The 18890-nt window shown below is 42.1% G+C and overlaps 3 non-coding genes across 3 annotated transcripts; all 3 read left to right on the top strand.

Annotated features, from left to right (window-relative positions):
- The first annotated feature begins 13848 nt into the window (after positions 1-13848).
- On the top strand, positions 13849-13922 carry trnat-ugu (transfer RNA threonine (anticodon UGU)). Its single transcript has one exon. It is a non-coding gene; the product is annotated as a tRNA-Thr (tRNA).
- A 992-nt stretch (positions 13923-14914) lies between these two features.
- Positions 14915-14988, top strand: trnan-guu (transfer RNA asparagine (anticodon GUU)). The gene has a single exon. It is a non-coding gene; the product is annotated as a tRNA-Asn (tRNA).
- A 380-nt stretch (positions 14989-15368) lies between these two features.
- Positions 15369-15442, top strand: trnat-ugu (transfer RNA threonine (anticodon UGU)). The gene has a single exon. It is a non-coding gene; the product is annotated as a tRNA-Thr (tRNA).
- Positions 15443-18890: the final 3448 nt, after the last annotated feature.

Raw genomic sequence — 18890 nt, 5'->3', positions numbered from 1 at the left:
TGCTTTTAGATCTGCACCTGTGTATGGGGACACTCCGTTGGTCACACAGTGGTAGAGATCGTGAGGACCGAAGTTGGGCAGACTGGATGACTTTGTTAGGTCCATGAACACAGCCACTGGATAAAGGTACGGGTCGGTACATAACCCCGCTATCGCCAGCTTCTCCAAATATCTCTCTTTGTGCTGTCCATCAATGTCATTCACTTCACTCGACAGTTCCACAGCAGCATTATCCCGACTATAGGTCGCCATCACTTACATTTAAAATATCTACTTGTCACTATCACTATCTATCAATATCTACTCGTCACTATCACTATCGTTGCCGTCCATCATGGCGCCGCCTCCCATGTCACGTGATAATTGTGACGTATGTGCAAAGGGTCAATTCTGGAAGTATACCCTAACCGCTCATTTGGAAAGGTAAATAGATCCTTCTCTGCTTTTTTTCTATAAAAATTTTACATGGGTGGAATATTCTTGTGCACCTGATGCTGTTTTTTGTTTTGCCTGCCACCAATTTCACTGTGATAGTGGCAAAGAAGATCTGTTTACACAGAGAGGGATCCAGGACTGGAAGACACTGTCTGAAAAACTGACAAAGCACGCAACATTTCAGACCCACCACACTGCTATGGTAAGATGGGAGAGCTACAAAAAGAGCCATGTGTCAGGGTCAGTGGTCGCCTAGCTAGATGAAGGTCACCAGAATACTGTGATTAAAAAAACGTGCATACCTTCACAAAGTGGTGGACATCATCAAGCTCATCACCAGACTTGGGCTACCGCGTGGACACAGGACCTCTGAAGAGTCCACAAACAAAGGCAATTTCCAGGATTTCTGTGACTTCTTTGCCAAGTACGACAAGCATTTAAGATGAGTTTTTGTTTTATAAAAAAAAACTGTTTAGTGCAGCAAAGAAAACTTTCTCAATGTTTAGGGGAGGCAATAAATTGAATGAAAATGGAATGGTTGTTGCTGTTCTTTTCTAATGTAAACAATGACTGACTGTGTATACATGCATAAGGTGAAATTCATTAAGACACACCTGCAAACTTTTGGCTACAGTCACCTTTTAATGCCAACCTGAGTTATTGAAGTGAATAGGCCCATTTCCACCAGAATGTTCCTGTTAGTATTTGGGGGGCAGGGGCGACTACAGGAACGTCCTCTCGCTCGGCCCTCTCACCTGCCGTGTCTCCACTGAGAGGCCGAGGAGGAGGAAGGTTCCTGTAAAGTTACCGGGCGGTTGCGCGACCATGACCGGGGCATCAAAATGCATGTTGTTAAAAAAGCCTGTTGTTAGCGTTAGCTAATGTCCGCTAAAGCTAACGTTAGTGCCCCTAAAATGCCGGTTAAAAAGTGTTTTTAACGTTAGCTAGCACGTTAGCGTTAGCTTGGTAGTGTTGGCCGTGTTGCTAGGGACGCCTGCTTTCTGTTGACATCACATCGCGCCGTGAGTAAACCCAGGAGTTTTTCGGGGCCGCTCAGAGTCCCTACCCCGAGGCAGGGCTGTTTTTTAGCCCCTGTAAAGGTTCCTGAACTCTCTCCTTCGGGGTAGTTCTGGCGGTGGAGACACGCGACAACGGCCACGGCCCCGTAAAATTACCCCGAAGTTCCGGGGGTGGAAACGGGCCTGAATGGAGTTTTGCATGTTGTCACCTTTTTCACTACAGAGTTTGCAGGTCTGTTAAGTTTCCATGAACTGATTATCCTAACATTACCTTCTATATTACCTCTATGAACATTACCCATCCAACAGGTCTCTGGGTCTCTGGCACCACCCACAGGAATAAGGAAGAAGAATAGACAAGCAGAGCATTCCTGGAATATTCCTGGAATACTGTAACCTAGCTCTCACTGATGTTTGCGTAAGTACACAAACATCTAGTACCTCGATGCATGTGAACTGCTGTAGCATTCAAACGAAAACAACATATCTCCGCTGTGATAGAACGCCCTGCTGATTGGTGCGAGGCAAATCGACTCGGGGAAAAGCTCTATGGAGCGGTATCAGACGTTGGTGTGAGAGAGCATGAGCTCGCGCTCACCACCGTCTGATGAGAATCAGGCAACGAATACTCTGCTTATCTATTCTTTCTCCTTATTTCTGTGGGTGGCACCAGACAGGGCTCCAGACTAACTTTTTCACAGGTAGCACTGGTGCCACCTAGCTTTTCATTTAGTAGCACCAAAAGAAATTAGGTAGCACGATTATCTGTGATTTGAATTTTGTGAATGGGAGTTCTTCTTTGGCGATGTTGTAGGCGGTGTTAAACTTGATTATCATTTCATCATTTTCTGCCAAGCGATTGCTCTCATTTATCCTATTAAATGATGTGGGGAGGGGCTGGGAGCTTAGCGCGATGCAGCGGTCCCTGCATGTCTTATGCTTCTGGCTGTCGTGGTGCAACGTTAACGACTGGACTTTAAACTGTGTCGACCCGTTTACAAAATGTGTTCTTCTGCCTGCAACGGACGGACCACATGTCCTGCAGTACTCACACACCATGGTTTGTCCGTCGTAACGCAACCACGGGAACTGTGCTAGCCATTGTTGCTGAAAAGTATACTTTTTCTTTCTCCCCACACTGCCCCCCGTCTCTTTTGCCAACCTGTCACTGGCCTCCTCTTCTCCAGTGTCAGAAGAATCTGTCATTGTCGCTTCCCTATTTTCAGACCCTCCAGCATCAACAGCCTCCTCTGACACATTCTTTTTCTTAAAATAATCAACGATAGACCGCTTCATCTTCTTTGTTTATTTTTTTTTAGCGGGATCGTCGGTGATCATTCAGTGAGTGCGCTGCGTGTATGCGTGCGTGTACGTCTGTGCACGTCACGCATTAAGACAGACAAACAGGCAGAGACAGGGAGCGAGAGAGAGGAGAGATAGGAGTCGCAGGAATGAGCCAGAAAGTAGCCTAATATTTTTATTATCAACCACAACCATTACTGCACTAACATAGCCAAGGGAATGATGAGAGAAAAAAATGATTTTTTTTTTCACTCGTCCTCCTGCAAGTAGCTACGACGGCGTACTAGGGCCACTGAAGAAAAAAAAAAATACGCGGAGCATGGGGGGTGCGGTGGGGGGGTAATATTCTGAGAAAAAACTCAGAATTTCTGAGATTAAACTCACAAATTTGCGAGAAAAAAAACAAATTCTGAGATTATGAAGTCGCAAATTTGCGAGAAAAAACCCCCACAAATTTGCGAGAAAAAAGTCGAAAATTCTGAGATTATAAAGTCGCAAATTTGCAAGAAAAAACTCAAATTTGCGAGAAAAAACGTGGAAATTCTGAGATTATAAAGTCGCAAATTTGCGAGAAAAAACGTGGAAATTCTGAGATTATAAAGTTGCAAATTTGCGAGAAAAAAACAGTGCTGAAAGAATATTCATATTAATATTGCCATATTAGTTATCATATTATATTACCTGAACGAGGTCGAGAAAGCAGAACTGGATTAGGCTTTTATCCAGAAAGTCGCCACAGAAATGGCCATTCTCTTAGAGGGATTTGAACAAGTTCATCCAGAACTGAACGCTTTGTTTTCTTAGTATTCCCCACCAGGATTCAATGCGATGATTGCCCGTACTGCGTCCATAAATAAAACTGTTGTCTTTGGCAAAAGCATCGGTGGGGTTTCTTCTCAGAAACACTTGCATGGTGGCGACATGTCCATTTTCAGTACCATTACCCGCACGAATCCTCTCAGGACACACACCCAAGCGCGTAACGCATTGAATATAATAGTCAGCTACAACCTTGGGGTCGTTGTTTGTTGTGTAAGCTTCCATCCATAAAACAAAACGACTGAAGCCATCGATACATCCATTAATCCCTATACCATAGGGCTTCAATTTGTCATAAAAATCCATGTGCCATAGAGCATTAGGCCCTTTACTGTTGTACTGCCGGCGCCTAAGACGCTGCGCTCTGCGAAGCTCCACACCTTGAGGATCAATTAATTTGATGATCTGTCGTATTGTGTCCTGCTGTACAACAAACCCCATCTGAATTGCATGCAGATGTAACCAGCGATATCCTTGCATCTGTCCATTGCGTTGTAGCTCCTGATACACAAAAGCGATCACCTCATCCAAATCAGTGTGTTGTTTTCTTCTGAATAGGCCCAAGTCACGGCAATGTCTCTTTAAAGTCCGGATGCCGATGATAATATTGTGATTCTGGGCTAAAATCACCAGGATTTCCTTGCTACTAAAGCCGATTGCAAAGTATAATTTGATAAGGTCATCAACTGCAGGCATGATATACGGCAAGCAGCAGTGTAGGCTATTCAGTGTGTGGTTGATCCAACCTTGCAAAGTGAAGCATAAAAGTAAATATATTTTTCCGAGTTTTTTTCTTGTAAATTTGCGACTTTATAAAGTCAGAATTTGAGTTTTTTTCTGGCAAATTTGTGAGTTTATAATCTCAGAATTTTCGACTTTTTTCTCGCAAATTTGCCACTTTATAATCTCAGAATTTTCGACTTTTTTCTCTCAAATTTGTGAGTTTTTTTTCTGGCAAATTTGTGACTTTATAATCTCAGAATTTCCGTTTTCTTTTCTCGCAAATTTGTGAGTTTAATCTCGGAAATTCTGAGTTTTTTCTCAGAATATTACCGCCTCACCGCACCCCCCATGCTCTGCGTATTTTTTTTTTTTTCTTCAGTGGCCTAGTACACCGTTATAAGTAACACCGGCGCGACCTAATTAAATTTTAACTGGCACCTTAAAAAAATTTGGTCGCACGCTGGAGCCCTGGCGCCAGAGACCTGGACTCGGTCGCAACCCAGCCATGCTTCCTGCCAATCAGAATAGCTCTTTCATTCCATTATGATATACTGATTGCAGTGATTGGCTGCTGTCACGTTCAAGATTAAGTCACACGACATTCTACCGGAAGACAACAAGGCTGGTGCTTATGTTTGTTAAGCCTGAGCTTCAAAAGAACTGAACCCACAATGCAGATTCGGTGACAATAACAAAGTTCTTTTAATAAGCAAAAAGAGTCCAAAACAACAATAGGACAAAACGGAGAAATCCAGGGGTGGCTGGGCGCAGCAGGCAGGACATGGAGGGGCAGGCAGGGTCTAAAGGCAGAGCCATAGGCGGAGTTTGCAGAGGGGGCAGGGGGGGCATTGCCCCCCCCCCCCCCCCCCCCCCCCCCCCCCCCACCCCCCTAGTGTCTGAAATGTGTCACTACATTGAGTCAAAAATAGGTCCAATATTTTTTTTTCCTGTATACATATCTATAAACATTTAAGCAATGCAATAAAATAAGATTATTTTCAGAAATAAATCTGAATTACATTATGTTTGGTATTGTAATAAATAAAATAATAATAAAAAAAAAAATGTTTGCCCCCCCCAGCGCAAATTTCAAACTCCGCCTATGGGCAGAGCAGGAAGCAAAAAGTCAAAAACAGTTTGACAATGAGCAGAGCAAAAATCGCTAAATGGAGCCGGGACGTTACCACGCATGGTACAGGACGAACTGGCGGCGAGTGGAGGTCTGAACCGGGGTTAAATAGGCAGTAGAGTGGTGGAGATGATGACAGGATGAAATCCAGGTGCGTGAGAGGAAACAGGTGAGTGGGATGAACCAAATGAGCCTGCCACGCCCAGCCTACAGGGAAAGACTGACAACACAAACACTGGTGGAGGGGAACAGAGGAAAAACACAGAGACAGGACAGAGGCGGCTCCTAACAATGTTTGCTTGCTAGCTAACAAGCCAGCCAGCCTGTTCAAAACGATGAATGATATCGGGCTAACACAAAGCTGGAGAGGCAAAGTCCCTACAGAGAGCACTAACTTAGCTAACGTTAGCTAGTCTAGCTACTTCTGTCTCGCATAGGTTCAGGGCACTAACGTTGTAAACTCAGTTTAGGCTAACATTACTATGTTTCGGCTACTATGGATTATGGCTACACCAACGTTGATGGACTTTCGTGTTGAAATCAAGGTAAGATGGCATTTGATATTAAAGTATTTGGTTGTTGCTGCTGACTGTGTGCTCATTGTGCTGGGCTGCTCATAGGGCTGGTGGCGAGCTAACGTATCTTTTATAGATTTCTGAGGAAAATATGCTGCTATGTGCTGAACCTACTGTATCAGCACAGCAGGATAAACGTGTGTCAGTTGTCACATGGTCTGACATTGTCTTTTTTATTTTGTCTGCTAATATGTTTTCTTCTGGAATAAATTCTGTAGAAAATGTTGTCATGCGGTGGCTTGATTCTGCAGGTCAGTGGAGTCAGCGGAGGCATCACGAGCAGGGAGGGGCCAACTTCCATGTTGTAGAGGACAGTCCAGGTAAACGTTCACAACATGCCATATTTTTATTTTGGCCGATTCCAGTGTTGAGATGTTGAGTCTGCACGTGTAAAAATTACATCCCTGTTTGCAATGACCCAAGCAGCCTCAAGATACCGCTGCAATACATTTGCACTTACTAGCATATTGAAGTTGAACCAAACACACATGTACTGTGAAAAAAAAAAAATCTCTTGTTTCAAGATTTTTTTTTCTGGGAGCGAGTATAAATATGTTGACACAACGCAGAACAAGGCAACAAACAGCTGACTAGAATCAAGAAAATTATATGTGTGTGTGTGTGTGTGTGTGTGTGTGTGTGTGTGTGTCAGTATCCTGCAGATACTGAACATCACTGGAGCATGCTTCAGTCCACCATCATGAACTCCTGCAAGACTGGTATGATGAGAATGACATGGAAATCCAACTGCTCACAGCTCATAGACATCAAGCGGCAAGCCTTTATCACCTGGCAAAACGACATCAGCTGCAAGGCTAAGACAACAGCCCATGCTAAAGTGAAGGCAGCTGTCCAATCTCGGGTTAGAAATGTGAAAAACCAGTGGTGGACAAAGAAGGCTCTGGAGATACAGCAGCTTGCAGACTCTGGAGACACCAGGGGCTTCTTTGCTGCTAGAAGAGCGGTATATGGCCTTACCTACCGCTGCCTAACCCTTCTCCGCTCAAAAGATGGGCTGACACTGCTGAAGGACAATGAGTCCATAAAACTACCGTGGCATTTCCCTCCTGTCCACCACTGGGAAAATACTAGCCAGGATTCTGGTCAACAGACTTGCTCCCCTGTCAGAAAACATCCTTCTTGAGTTGAGAGTGGATTTCAGCCAAACAGAGGTACCACAGACATGATTTTCATTGCTCGCCAGCTGCAAGAAAAATGCCGGGAACAAAATCTACCACTATACATGGCTTTAACGGACCTCACAAAAGCCTTTGATTCGGTGGACTGTCAGGCATTCTGGCTGATTCTGGCAAAAACTGGATGCCCAGATAAATGCATCTGGGTACTGAGACTGCTACATGACAACATGTCGGCCACAGCACTCAGTGGCAATGGAGAGGAAACAGAGCCCTTCAGGGTTGTCACTGGAGTCAGTCAGGGCTGTCATTGCCCCTGTTGTGTTCTCAATCTTCATTGCTGCCATTCTCCATCTTCACAGGTGAACATCTACCTCAGGGAATCCAACTTGTGTACAGGACTGATGGGCAGCTTCTGAACATAAACCGATTCAGGGCCAATGATCGAACCACCACCATACCCATCATGGAGCTGCAGTATGCTGACGACAATGCCCTTGTGGCCCTTTCAGCAGAGGACCTACAATGCATCGTGGATGCCTTTGCCAAGGCATACAAGCAGCTTGGTCAACCCGGGGCAACAAAGACAAAGATTCGAAATTTTATCTGATTTTTTTTTTTATTTCATAAAACTAGTGATTGGCTTGTTTATGCTGCTCAGACCTTGCATGTAATTCAACACCCCCGCGCATCCATCTTTTGTAAGATGCTTTCTTCCAGTTTTTGAATCCAAATGGTGAGTCAAAGACTGTGACTGGGCTATTAGGAGGGCTAAAATGTCTGCAAGCGTAACAATACACAGAGTCCAACTGTTTTGAACATTCAAGCCAGGGGCGGATGTGGTACCAAGCCGCCTTGAAGCTCCTCCTCCTGTCCCCCATCAAAGTCCACGGAAACAACTTTAGGTCCGGCTGCATCGGTGGGTCTTCTTTACAGTTGCTGATGTCTGTGGAAAAAACAAACTGAATATATGTAAATAAACATATATTCTGCATGGACACACCATATAAACTGAAATTACACTGACACCGCTTAAGCGCGTGCACACTGTATTTATTTATTCATGGTATTTATTAATTGTATTCATTGTATTTTCATTGTATTCAGTGTTGTATTCAGTATATTCTTTCATTGTATTCTAAAGCCTGACCAGGGACAAAGACTGCAAATTAGCTGAAGCTAGACATCTTATATGCATCACATTTTCCCATTTTTTAAAGGCAGTGCTGTATGTATCGTTCCTGTTAAATAAACATTAACATAAAAAAAATACCACACACACACACACACACACACACACACACACACACACACACACACACACATTAAGGAGGCGAATGTTTTTTTCAACATGACAAACCTGATGGTCCAGTGCTTGTTGATGCACATATTCTCTGTCTGTGTCTCACACTCTGCTTGTGTCTCACTCTCAGCCTCCTCACTCTCAGGATCTTCATCTGTCTCTCTTTCCTGCTCTGTGTCCTCACTTTGAAAACCAGTCTCTCCTGAGTCCTCTGGCTCTCTCTCTCTCTCTCTCTCTGGTGCTCTCAACTTGCTTCTCTTCAGCTCTAACACCAGCATCTGGCTCTGTCTCAATGCCTGCCTCATTGTCATTCTTCTTTTTGGTGCAGAAATAGGACATAATGTCCTTTTTTCTCTTCATTTTGAACTACAGACAAAAAGCAATGCAGAGGAATACACAACACTTCAGCAACCCAGTATATAAATAACTTTAATTACAATAGGCTAACGTTACTGTTGCTCGCTTGTTTGGTTTTGTGTTGTGGTAACGTAACGTTAGCTAGCAAGCATGCAGTCAACTCAAGCTAACATTAACTGCTTAGTCTTTGCCTATAGAAACACAGTACAACAGACACCATTACAAAACAGGGACAACCACAGCATGATTACAGAATAAGACCACATACCCCCATTTGCAGTGATTTTGCCCTGTAGAGACCTTTGTATCAAGAGATATTTTAGTTTATGGTCAATACTTGTGAAAAGTATGGCAACACTGATCTAACATTTGAACACATCATGGTAATAATTAGAAATATATTTTTCTTGCAACTTTTTAAAAATGTGTTTTTCTAATTTTCAAGTCTTATTTTTTATTTTATGGTAATTTTTGGGTGATATTTTTCTAGTAATAATGTAATTTTTTCTCCCTTTTCAGTGTGATACTTGATACTCGCAAGACATTACAGCTAATTTTCATTTAGAGTTAACAAAAAAAAAATCTCCACTGAAATCCTAAAAATAAAATCCCTCAAAAGAGCATTTAGACCATATCCTCCTGAGACCCAGCAATTCATTTTTGTCCTCTGTAGGGGACATGAGTTTGAGACCTCTAAGTCAAACACAATTTATGCCACCTATTTGAGTCCCACTTTCCTGTCAAGAGGACATCCAGGGCTTTCCAGTGATGTCACATTTGTGGGGATGTGGCCAGCAGAGAACATGATCTCTTTTCAAAATGGCGGGAATCTCAACTTCCACATTTTATGGCAGTAGAGGAGTTAAGTGATCATTTTTTTGCAGATATCGTGCTTCTGTCGATAATAATCAAATTGTTTCTTCAATATGAAAGTCTTAACTTCAATTTAGTAAGATTTTAGGAATGTACAGTAATTTTAACCCTGTCAAAACACAACTTTTGTTCAATGTCCTTTGTAGAGGACAGCGGGACTTGCTGTTATTTTTATTCAATTTGCATACATCAGGAAACAGAGGGCTGAGTGAGGCAGAGAGGATTTTGATGAGGATTGTGGAAGGGAGATGTCAGGAGATGAAATGCAGGAAGGCCAGACAGAGGAGCAGGAAGGTGAAAGCTCAGAGGAGGAGGAATCAGCTGTTGAGGAGCCTGAGTCTGAGGGAGAAAGTCAGGGCACCCGCCGTGCACTATGGGTAAAGAGCAGCATGTAAGCTACGGCTATGAAATTCCTACAGAAAGGGAAATGAGCCTTTTTAAGTTGAATGCACGTATGCACACACACACACACACACACACACACTCTCTCACTCACACTCACACTCATACTCACACTCACACTCACTGCACACACACACTCAATTAAAAGCTTGATTTGGCAAGTTATCGACTCATATAGTTAATAACACATTTCCTAAATGTGTATTAAACTATACCTCTCCTTTCTTTATCATGTGGAAAAAAAAGTGGAAATTATCTGTTCTAAGTGTTTGGGAAATTACAAGACATTTTACACCAAGCAAGACCCGATGTCCTCTGTAAGGGACATTTGATAAAAAATAAATAAATAACATTTCTGATTTTTTTTTTTTTTTGCTGTGACATGTTTCTTTCAACTACAATACTTGAACTATCTTAAAAAAATCGAAAAATCAAAACATTTTTTCCTCTGGGTCTCAGGAGGATAAGACAACAAGCCTCTATTGTATCCTGAAACCAAGACTAATGAAATAATAGTATTGAGAGCACGGGGCACTCAGACTCTCCACTAACACTAACAATAACTTGATGGCAATCCGTACAACTCACATCTCCACCAACAATGCAGCAATACAGCTGTTGAAAAATAAGATCCACATGTTGGATTTTCACCAAAAGTGAATAATTTCTTCCCTGTCTCATCCTTTCCAGCTGGTTTAACATCAGGATCCAAACATTTTCATGACCTTTTATTACCTGAGTCATGCCTGAGTCTGAGATATGCCAGTTCACTTTCTATCTGCTTTTAATAATTTTAGTCAGACATAACAACAGAAAAGAAAAGGTTGGCACACACATGCAACTGTCTGCTTCATCTTTCTTTTTCTTTTTTTTTCCTTTTTAAGCACGCTGAAGAAGGCATGAAAAGTTGAAACGTCTGTTTTCTGTTCCCCTGCTGTTTCAAAAGACAGGAAAAAAAGATAAATTAAGTGGAGCTTCTAGACAGTTGTATTGCAGCAACAACACAGCAGCCAAACCAAGAATATCCATTTCTAACAGTTGTATTTAGTCGTATTTAAATACTTTTCATTGAGGGGAATGAGGTCTTTGACTGAAGCTCAGTAGTAATCTGAGCCTAAAGAGCAGACGATCTGCAGTTGTCAGCCCTCCCTCTGTATTATTCCCCGTGTTGGTTAATGTTACCAGTTTACCGACCCTGTCACAGCGTATACATCCTTCAACACAAAGAGAGAGATTCAAAAGAGAGCATTTAAATTTTAGAGCCACCTACAGGAAAGTGACCCACACACTTCATAACAAAGCCTTTACCTACAGAGACTCCAGAGAGAAGCCCCCTCGGCCAAAAAACAGACCAAAAAAAAAAAAAAGACATCGAACACATTGCAAAGAATCAATTAAAAACCAGCAGCTGTAATTTTTAACCACCTGCCAACTGTGCCAAGACATCAGAGGCATATCCTGTCCTGCAAAAGCATGGCTAATAACAAAACACTTCCATATCTGCTGGTGAAAGACAGCAATGTACAAATTTAGCAGCAGGATTAGTGAGGTGTTGTGAGTGGAAAAGGGCGTCAAGTGGATGAAAACCACCATGAAGACTGTCATCCACCTGTGTGTTCCTCCAGTGACCATTTGCACTGATCTCTGTAGACATACGGACTGTACAGGCATAGAAATATCTTTAAAAAACATGAATTTAAAAAAAAAAAAAACATTTTGTAACTGCAAGTCTAAATATTATTTTTGTTTCATTATTATTATTATTTTTTTTAAATTATTTATCTGTATATGTGTATATAAAGGGTGTAAAACCCACTGTATGAGAACCACACAACACACTTATAAATATACTGAAAGTAGTTTTATGTTTGTTTGAAATGGTCTAAGTACACTTTTGCCTTTGAAGGAATATTTGTTGATTTCATATATCAAAATCATGTTATTCCCATGTTTTTTTTTGAGTCATTATCCCTGGTTGATCCATTCCCTCCCCTTTGCTCCAGTCAGCCGGTTTTCTTGTTAGACATTTGTCAAACAAAAGCATACAGCTGTGACTCTAGCTCACTATGATGCGACCCAGAGCCACTGAGAAAGATTAAATAAGTTAATAAGTTAAATATTAATTAAGTGTAACACTGGGGTGTGTGCTTGTAAAGAGGAGGGTGGAGGAAGTGAAATGAGGATATCCAATTCGAAGTTAGAGCTAGTAGCATGTATAATAATGGTGATTTTACACAATGTTTTGTAATACATGGCTATTGATATGGATTTAGAGTGTGTCAGGGGCGAAAATCCCATTTCACCCCCCCGGGATTTCCGCCTATGGGTATTTGGCACTTCTAAACATTAAACATGTAATTTATGGGTTGAGTGTTTTTAGGCTTTGGGATTCTGTTCCTTACATATTTTGTTGCTGTAATGTTGAGTGACAGTAAAATTTCTCCTGCAGACTTGAGCCAGCCATTTCTTTCTCCTCTCCGTGTCGGAGAGGAGAACAACTCTGAACAACTCTGAACAACTGCAGCATCCTTATGCAACACATCAAACCACGGTGGAGACTCCATGCAGGGACAACATGGATGACAGGACACCAACATGCTGCTTGACATGCTGTTCATGTTATTCATTCTGCTATTCAATCTCACTTTATCAGAGATTTGCTTCATGAATTCATTGCAGTAAATAAAGTAAAAAACTTGTTTTGTTCAAATATCAGGCTACGTTTACACGTAGTCGGGTATTTTGAGAAACGAATATTTCCCTCCCTCCGTTTTCCAAAATAACATCGTGCACACGGCATCGTTTTCAAAAAAGTTTCCATTTACATCAACCCGCATAAATACGCCGTTGAACGCCATCATAACTACACCAAGCCTATGGGCGGCGGTGTAGGAAGAAGGAGAAAACCATGCAAGCCAATCAGAAGCCAAACCTGACAGCAGTCTGCCCAGGTCGGACCCAAGCGATGCTGGCGGTGTCGCTGACTGGCTCTTTGTGTTCGAGGGAGGAGACTGACCTCCGAGCCCTCATTCATCTCTGCTCCTCTATATAAAAAAGCTGCTGTAATTGAAAATGCAAACATATGGACAGAAATGCGACTGCTACTGTGAATGCATCCCTGATCAAGACCATTATAGACATAATATACGTATATCATGTCTATGATCACCATAGCCAAATGTAAACATTGCGCGCACTTTTGGCGCATAATGTGACGTCGGCTGCCTGAAACTCTGTATTTCTCCGTTTTCTCAGTTTACATGCAAACGCGAAACAGGAGTTTTCCTAAATCTCCACTTTTGCCGGAGTTTTTAGAAAGAATCGTTTTCAGAGGCGAATTCGCCGTTTGCGTGTAAACGAAGGGCACAAACGAAGGGAAATGTCGCTGTTTTTAAAAATACCCGTGTACGTGCAAACGTAGCCTCAGTCTGGTGTGTGAAATCTCCAGTGTACGAAAGCCCACATTTTCACTCTATCCCCTGTTTCTCATCAGTCACTCCTGGAGTCCTTAACTGACACTGTCATCATGAAGAAAGTCACTGTTTGTTGTTGTCTCCTCCATGCTTCTGCAAAGCTCAAAAATTTGCAGTTAACAAAATACACTCCATACGTTTACCTGTCAAGTGGTAGCTTTGTGGATCTCATTTTCCTTTTATCGCAATCGTAAATTTCTGTTTTTTTACAGACACCCTTCAATTCAAAGGTCATTTTTAACATAGTTTGTTTTCATTCCAAAAGCCCATTGAGATGCTGTCTTCAAATGTAAACAACCAAGGGCACTGTGGCTTAGTTGGTCAAAGCGCCTGTCTTGTAAACAGGAGATCCTGGGTTCAAATCCCAGCAGTGCCTGCTCGTCATCTAAGTGTGCTTAAAAGTTTCCTGTCAATTGATTTCTTCATATACCCTAATGAATGGGTTTTCAGTAATCGGGTTTCCATCCACCTATTTTTATTCGCATTTTCAGAAATTGCAAAAAAAAAAAAAAAAAACTTGGATGGAAACGGCAGAAATTCGAAAAACGGCCGAAAATTCGCAAAAAAGTTTTTACGCTTGGAGGGGGTGGATTTCTCAGCGTATCGATAAAAGAAAATGCGACTTTTTGCTGTGGAAACAGGTTTTGCGAATAAACGATGACTGGACCGGATACCACGTCACACTTCTATGCTACAGTCTTAGTATTAGTTATTATTATTATTATTATTATTATTATTAGTCTCTTTTTCTTTATTTAGGATGGTTTGGTACGAAGTTCGCGCTGCCAAAATAGTAACCAGACTTCTCCCAAGAGCCGACAAATTCAGCAGGAATCTGTCCATGATCAACTGTGTCAGCTGAGTGTTTGTTGTTGTTTAGTGGACACAGACGCTATCTTATGACATCATCTCACGGCGCACTCTTCTCCCAATAATCGCAAAACAAAACTAATGGAAACAGGCATAAATTTGCATTTTATTTTGCGCATTTTGACAAAATTCGCTCAAGAATTTCGATATATTTGGATGGAAACCTGATTAGTGTTGCTCTTTGATAGCCTTTGCCATGTAATCTGTCACTTATGTACTTGAGAGTCATATGACGCCCCACATGTCTCTTCTAAAACGCATGGGCCTCACATAGCCACTTGATAACCAAAATCATGATGCCAGTTATCTCAACTTGGAGCTTTAGGTTTGTTGAGCCAGCTCACACAAAGAAAGTCTGGCTCTGTTGAACTTGCCTTGTCGTACAGCCCTCAGCATGCCTTTGAAAAGATCGTTTTCTCTCTTTAGCATGAGCACTGGCTGCAGTGTTTGAAGTTCTAGGAGGGTAATTTAGATGTCTAATGAAAACAATGTATGCAGGTCTCTGTGGCGCAATCGGACAGCGCGCTCGGCTGTTAACCGAGAGGATGGTGGTTCGAGCCCACCCAGGGACGAGAATGGACTTTCTTGTGGACAGATTTCAGACTAACATTTGAAGGCCCACGGATGTGACATACTGTTGTCCTCAATGCTTTTCCAATGACCACAACTTGCACTCTTAGACTTTCCCCTGTTTCTCATCAGTCACTCCTCCAGTCCTTAACTGACAGTCATCATGAAGAAAGTCACTGTTGTTGTCTCCTTCATGCTTCTGCAAAGCTCAAAAATTAGCTGTTAACAAAATATGCTCCATACATTTACCGGTCAAGTGGTAACTTTGTGGATCTCATTTTCCTTTGATTGCAATTGCAAATTTCTGTATAGTTTACAGACAACCTTCTGTTCAAATGTCATCTTTAATGGAGTCGATGATTTCATTCCAAAAGCCATTGAGGGTGCTGTGGCTTAGTTGGTTAAAGTGCCTGTCTTGTAAACAAGAGATCCTGGGTTCAAATCCCAGCAGTGCCTGTTTAGTGTGTATAGCAGACAATTGCACGAGTCACCCCGATCCAAGTTTTTCCTGTTGTGGGCAAGCAAGTCGAGTCGAGTCACAAGGTTATGTCGAGTCAAGTCGAGTCGAGTCACAAGGTTATGTCGAGTCAAGTCGAGTCGAGTCACAAGTTTGTCAAGTCAAGTCAGAAGTTATGTCAAGTCAAGTCACAGGTAATTTGATTTCATTTGCCCATTACAACATTGCAGGTCTGATCATTTAGACCTAGATAGATGGGAAATGCAACAGTCTATTGAAGAAATGGCATGTTTGATACAAAAAAAATATTTTGAACATTTTGCAACAACAAACTGCAGGCTCGAACTGCCTTTCAGATTGTTTTCAAGTGTATTTTTTTTTTTTTTAACATTCTAGGTAGCTACCTTTACAAAGGTAAACAAAGTTCAGTTGAACTTCACATTGAACTGATCAGTGCAAACTTAAGAGCTTCTGTAAATACCACACAGCTTAAATAAAAACATTTAACTTAAAATAAATGACTATCCATTTAAGGGATTTTTTTTCCAAGGTGTTTGCACGGACTGACAGTCACTCCATCATGAGTAGTACTGTCAGACAATTCTAAAGAGATATCAAAATATTTTAAAGATAAGAGTTCTAAAAGAAAATAAGACCTGGGGAACTTCTATATATTTTCTTTTTTTCAGACATATAAGGTTTATTTATTTACTTGACATGTTTCGGCGTTTGACTTCCGCCTTCAGAGTGTCACTGGGTGTTGGTGTGACGCATCTTTATCAGCTGTTGTTTTCTGGAAGGCGTCAGATTTTGACAGGTCGGTCACGCCTTCTGCTGACCGCTCGCCCCCTGCAGGATGCCGCTCCAGGTGTGGGAGAGCATGTATGCTCCCTCGTCCCTGTTGATGGTCCTCGGGCCTCGCTTCCTGATCTCAATTGCCTCCCTGATCCAGCGCTGGTGTTTATTTTCCTCCGTGCGGATGACTCTGGCCTTCTCCCAGTCCATGACGTGGTTTTCCCGTTTACAATGATCCGTTATGGCTGATTTGACAGAATACAACCAGAAAACAAATGCAACACCATATACGAAATTCCATGTCAATCATGCAATAAAACATATATCGGGGAGACAGGGAGGAGGTTCACCACAAGGAAAAAGGAACACAAGAAGGAGTGTGAGAAGGAGACAGCAACAAGACAAACAAGAACAATAAAAGAAAAGGGACAACAAGAAAACTACAAATCAGCCATAACGGATCATTGTAAACGGGAAAACCACGTCATGGACTGAGCACCACAAACGTGGGCATTCCTGATGATGTCCTCGGTCCAGTCGGTTCGTTTAATGGCTTGCAAACACAGGCTCCTTCTGTGTTTTTGAAATGGCCTGTTTCCTCTTGGAATTGCATAGTTTTAATTCCTTCAAACTCCGATTCGTACACCCGTACACGCAACAGCTTGGCATGTTGATATTGTTATTATTAAAACTATATCTCTAAAAGCTATAAACTAATAAACAGAAATCTACATCTGCTACTCGTATTGTCTTTGGTTGTTTTGGGTCAACAATGCGCGCGCATCCTGTGATGACGTAGGTTGGAAAGGGGTCTTTATTGTATCTCTTTCGCTCCATTTTTCTCTCGTTCTATTGTTTACATCCCAGAATGCATTGCGCAGTGACATCGGTTGATTGGCCCGACCATATGTCACTCAGAAAACAGTCAGCCAATCAGTGGAGAGTGGCTGATTCTCTCTTCTGATTGGCTAATCAAACCATGTTGCCAGAGCTCCGGACAAAGGCAAGAAAGAGGAGCTGTGAAACTATATTTAGCAGACCACAGGTACTCAAAACCACAAATACATCTAGGGATATCAACAATTAAAATAAAACCCTGGAAACGTGTACACCATGGGGCCTTTAATTTACTTAATTTACTTGACGCCGGTGTCTTCTCTGCATTGTAACGATCATGCGACTCACTCTAGGCAAGTGAAAATTCCGCAATACACACACATTAAGAACCGTCGGCGGGAACAGAGAAAACAGTCAAACTAAAGCCATTATTCAAAAACGGTATAAGATAGCAAAATCATGTAAATACAAGATTTATAGATCCAAGTCTTGTGACTCGTTTAAAATTCGAATCGAGTTTGTACTACGTATCCATATAGAATCCCCACTAGGGATGGTCCGATCCAGGCCAAAATGACTGGATCGGGTATCGGATTTTTTTATTAGAACCAGTCCGATCCGATCCATAAGCCCAAGCTATCTCATATATCCTCAACTTCACTTTGCGCAACATGCCGTAACACAGACGAGCTGTCGCCATGGTTGCCATGTGCCTGTGTTTTCGTCACGTGAGCAGAAGCCTGCAGAGCTGTAGTCATGCCCTCCATTAACTTTACGTTAACACAACAGACTTAATAAAGCACCTGAAGAAGCAGCATGGAAAGGAGTACAGAGACTTTTTACAGGCGAGTGCAAAGAAAAACGAACCGTTTTTGTTTTGGTGCAGCAAATCTTGGGTCCGTTTCCCAAAGCAGGTTTAGTGAAAACTCTGAGTCTGTTAACCCTGAAATGAGGGAAACTCTGAGTTTTCCGTTTCACAAAGGGAGGTAACTCAAAGCAGAGAAAGAGGGGTAACTAGCCTGTTTCCCAGAGGGAGGTAACTTAAGCTCTCGGTCAGTTGCCGCAGTAACAGACTCCATGAAACTAACCCGGTATGGACCAGGTTTTTCTCATGAAACCTCGAGTTTCTCTCTGTGCCGCCCTCTTTCAGCCACACACGGTATTTAACTTCCTCATTCATTCAGTCAGCAGGCGAGTTTTGGCGTGGCGTATTAGTTCTGCCGTCTGTTACATTTAAAAAAAAAAAAAACAGTAGGCCTTTATTAGAAGTCCATTAATAGTTAGATGGTGTCTTTTTTTCACGAACATGGCATGTCCTTTCGACAATGATCCCGTGGATGAAGGTGCAGTGTTACTGCACAGAAAATTAAATATTTGTCGGGAGATGGTTATAAGACCGCGCATAGATGTTTTAGCATTTCCAGACAATTATCTTTTTGAGCGTTACCGTTCCACGTCACCTAAATGAAATAAATTAATAGGCCAGCAGTAATTCAAGCAGTTTTCCCCTGTAATATTATTGATTGCAACGGACTACATTTAAACTTACGCATTGACCCGAGCAGCAGTGTTCTCCCACGCCGTCTCCCTCTCCTTTGCCGCTGCAGCGGTGTTGCACTTCTTTTTTTTTTTTTTTTTAAACATGTTGAAACTCGCTGTATGAATGCATTAAGATTTCCAATTCAATTGGGGTGAAAAACGCAGCCCGACGCTTCCCCGTTGCCATGGTGACTCGTCTTATAGCTGTTGTGCACGCGCTTAACTCCAGGTGAAACTACTCCGAGTTGATAAAACTAACTCAAATGCAAAATTTGC

This window comes from Myripristis murdjan, chromosome 3 (genome assembly GCF_902150065.1).
Source record: "Myripristis murdjan chromosome 3, fMyrMur1.1, whole genome shotgun sequence".
Classification (NCBI taxonomy): Eukaryota; Metazoa; Chordata; class Actinopteri; order Holocentriformes; family Holocentridae; genus Myripristis; species Myripristis murdjan.
The sequence above is the reverse complement of the archived record's forward strand: the minus strand, read 5'-3'. Positions and strand labels throughout refer to the sequence as shown.